The following is a 3,566-nucleotide window of genomic DNA, read 5'->3' as shown; positions in this document are numbered from 1 at the left end:
CCCTTGCCTCCCCATTCAGTTTGTCTTTGTGGCAGGTGATCTTCTTTTGCTCTTACCAAATTATGTTTCGTCTTGATGAGATTTGTTTTTTATCTTGACATTGCCATGTTGTTTGGGGTTCCCCTGATACCTCTTCTACTCAGTCCCCTCAAAATTCAGTTTGACCGCAGTCTCATCATTCAGGTTTCTTTATCTGGCATACAGCAAAGCTACACTGAGTTGATCAGATCCAAAAGTAGGGGGTGGGTAAAGGGCATATTCAAAGTTGCACAGAAACCCTCTTCCTTTTTATACATTAACACATCATATTTATTATACATTGGATCACAAGTTTTGGGTTTGTCTTGGTTGCTTGTAGGAACCGATCCCTGTATAGAATGCTCTGTCCACACACTGTCTATGTATGACTTACTCTTTACCTTATCTTTACGTTCCCAACTTATCTTATTCCTTGTGATTTTCTGTGTTGTAAATGGTTTTCTGGGTGTTCCCCCTTATTTTAGATCATACACACATTTTGTCTCTTAGCTTACTGACCCATTTAGCTATCTTAACTAGCATAGGCATTCTGTTTTCAGCCTGCTGATCTATTTACTTTAATCCAATTTTCCAAGAAATGAGGCTTTCTCTTATGTCCAATTACTCATGTCAAGCCAGGACTACATGTTAAATTTCATGTGATGCTGGAATAAAACCTTCTTTTCTTTTTCTTTTTCTTTTCCTTTTCCTTTTCCTTTTTCTTTTTCTTTTTCTTTTTCTTTTTTGATGTGCTACAGTTTGCAGCAGCTCAATATTATATAAGAACCAAAAGTTTGTATTTATTCATTAACTGTCTGCCCACTTTTAGACTCCACCTTCACACAATTTCCTTAAGTCTCCTATCCCCTTACAGTTTTTAGTAAATTTAAGATGCATAGATTTGACTCCTTTGTGTGATGCTGTGCCTTTTATTAACTCTTGTTATGTTAATGTTCAACTTGCAGACATATTGGGGGATGCGCAAAGGAGAGAACCCCTCCTTTGTATGTTTTCTGTGCGCAGTTCTTGGGGTTTGTTTGTTTTGCAGGAGTTGGTAACAGTTGACTTTTCAGTTCCTAATACACAGATAGCTATTGACATTTCATCAAAAGACATGTCGTGTGTAGAAAAATCTCAAATTATATTTATACTCTATAGCTTTTAAAAATAATCAGGGCCAAGCTGAAAGGAAGCAATAACTTTTTAGCAGCTCGGGTTTTTTTAATCTCTGTAAAAATGTGCATGTAGTTATTATTATTTTTAAAGTGTGCTTAGTAGATTTTATTCATAAAAAAGCCAGGGCCTGAGCTTTCATCTTGCAGATTGAATTACCCTTTCATCTTGCAGATTTTGAGAAGAAAATGAAGTAATTTTTCTGTGGAAAAGCACAAGAAATCTGAAGCTCTGTGGTTTTCCTGATTTGCCAGGTAGAAAAAGGTGGGTTTTTTTGTGAAGTTAAGACTGTTCCACTATAGGAAGTTATATGTCGGAATATCCTTGGGGGTCAACGATTTGGACTGCTTGGGAGGAAAATGATGCAGCTGACCTATAACAAAAAGAAAATAGCCCATCAAACTATAAAGTATAAAGACCGTGAATGTAGAGGAATGTGAAATGTTCTCTTAGAAATCAAAAATTGCATGACCTTCAATATTCAGTCATCTGGTCAATCCCACTGCCAGTGCAAGATTATTCCCTATAATAGATTATTGAGTGGTTTTTATCTGGTAGTTTTGAATGACTCAAGTGATGAGGCTGCCATTTCACTTAAGATATGTTTCTACAGTCAAATGTCTGTTATTCAGTTCTGACTCTGTATTCGGTATCAACTTTACTTTGTTTACATGTACATTATTCCATATAGTTATACTCCCTTTAATTAACCTCAATAATTTCATTATCTCTTTAGTCCTCAGACCCTTCAAATACCTGTTATCATTATATCCCAGGCAAATCATAGACTAGCCAAACTATTCATAGTCAATTTTATTTTCCTCACAAACCATCCCTCCCATTTACTTACATATAGACGGGAGGGTGGGGGATTGAGTTTTCTTCAGATTTTTGACTACTTTTGGTTCTGAGGAACTCAGAGTCACACAAGGATACAATATACAGGTCTTCATGGAGATGGACTACTGTTCATGAATTTATAATCCCAAACCTCATTAAGCCATAATATTTCTTGTCAAGTAATTTTCTGTTTTCTCTCCCATATTGCTCCACGATCTCTCTTCAGCATTCTTGGTTTTCAAGAATCATCCAATAATTGTATGCATGTTCTATTTATTTTTAATTCCTGATCTTTAATATATATAAAATAGGCCTTACAGAATCCCTACTGAATGCACTAATATTTCCCCACAACCATTCTAACTACCCCTTTTACTGTCCTTTAGTCAATAAGAAAGCATTACAGTGATCTAGAAGATATCACACACTGAACTGGGACTGAAGAAGCCTATGTTGTAGTTCCAATTTAGGAACTGACCTGCTATGTGGTCCAGGGCAATTTACAGTACCTCTGTTTCCCTTCTCACTCTTTATCTGACTTGCTATTTGGAATGTAAGTTATTTGGAGAAGAGACTGTCTCTTATTATATGTTTGAACAGCACCTAACAAAATAGCAGCCGTATTTCAGTTGGTATGTCTTAGTACTAGTCTTATACAAATAATAATAATAATAATAATAATAATAATACAGAGAGAATCCAAACTAATTTGAATTATTTTTTCAAGTAGACGCTGTATAAGTCTCTTATTAAAGTCAAGATCCAAATTCATCCCTGGTGTAAATCTAATGTGATCAATGGAGTTACCCTAGGATGAATTTAGCCCTAGATATAGTACTTCTATTGATAAGTGGATCCTTCTATTATGCGGACCATACTCAGTTTTCATCCAAAAGAAGCCCTTTTAAATAAACATACCATAAAATAAACCAGAATAAATATTCTGTGCAACAAATATCTAGAATACATTGAATGGTTTTCTACTATGAAATTGATTAAAAGACCAGAAACGTAAAGAGCACTGTGAAGCAATCAGAATTTACTCACATGAACTGAAGGAGACTTTTCTGGGAAGGAATACTTCAAGGATGATTTAACAGCAGCTGGTTGCCTCTTGTTTGTCTGAATGTGTTTAAAGAATTCACCACACTTCATCTGCATGTTCATGCATATGTATATTTCAACCTTCACTAATTCTATTTACATTCAGTTTCATTCAGCCTTGTGCACGTTTTCTTTCTTTGCCCCCCAATATAATCCGGAACATGCTTTTCATATAAGTGTTGGTCACTAGGGCTTCTCCAGCACGCACAACTGCTTTTCATAAGGATGGAACCTCATGATGAAACTCACAAATCTCCAGTCGTCTTTGCTTTCTAGATAGCTGGAACTCTGCCACTTTTCCTTAAAATATGCTGCGCAATATGAAGAGGGCTGTGTGCAACAACATAGCCACACAAAAGGGGAATGGAATAGTTTTCATTGAAGAATTAGGGCATATGTGTTTATTCCATAATGATGGATTCACTAGAAAT

At 35.7% G+C, this 3,566-nt stretch overlaps 1 long non-coding RNA gene across 1 annotated transcript; it reads right to left on the bottom strand.

Moving 5' to 3' along the window:
* Nucleotides 1-483: 483 nt before the first annotated feature.
* Nucleotides 484-3,354, bottom strand: LOC142069603 (uncharacterized). The gene is made up of 2 exons (XR_012665524.1): nt 3,079-3,354; nt 484-1,564 (listed from the first exon to the last, which is right to left on the bottom strand). It is a non-coding gene; the product is annotated as an uncharacterized LOC142069603 (long non-coding RNA).
* Between the last annotated feature and the right edge of the window lie 212 nt (nt 3,355-3,566).

This window comes from Caretta caretta, chromosome 1, assembly GCF_965140235.1.
Source record: "Caretta caretta isolate rCarCar2 chromosome 1, rCarCar1.hap1, whole genome shotgun sequence".
In the NCBI taxonomy this organism is placed as follows: Eukaryota; Metazoa; Chordata; order Testudines; family Cheloniidae; genus Caretta; species Caretta caretta.
Note: the sequence above shows the minus strand (reverse complement) of the source record. Positions and strands in the feature narration are given on the sequence as shown.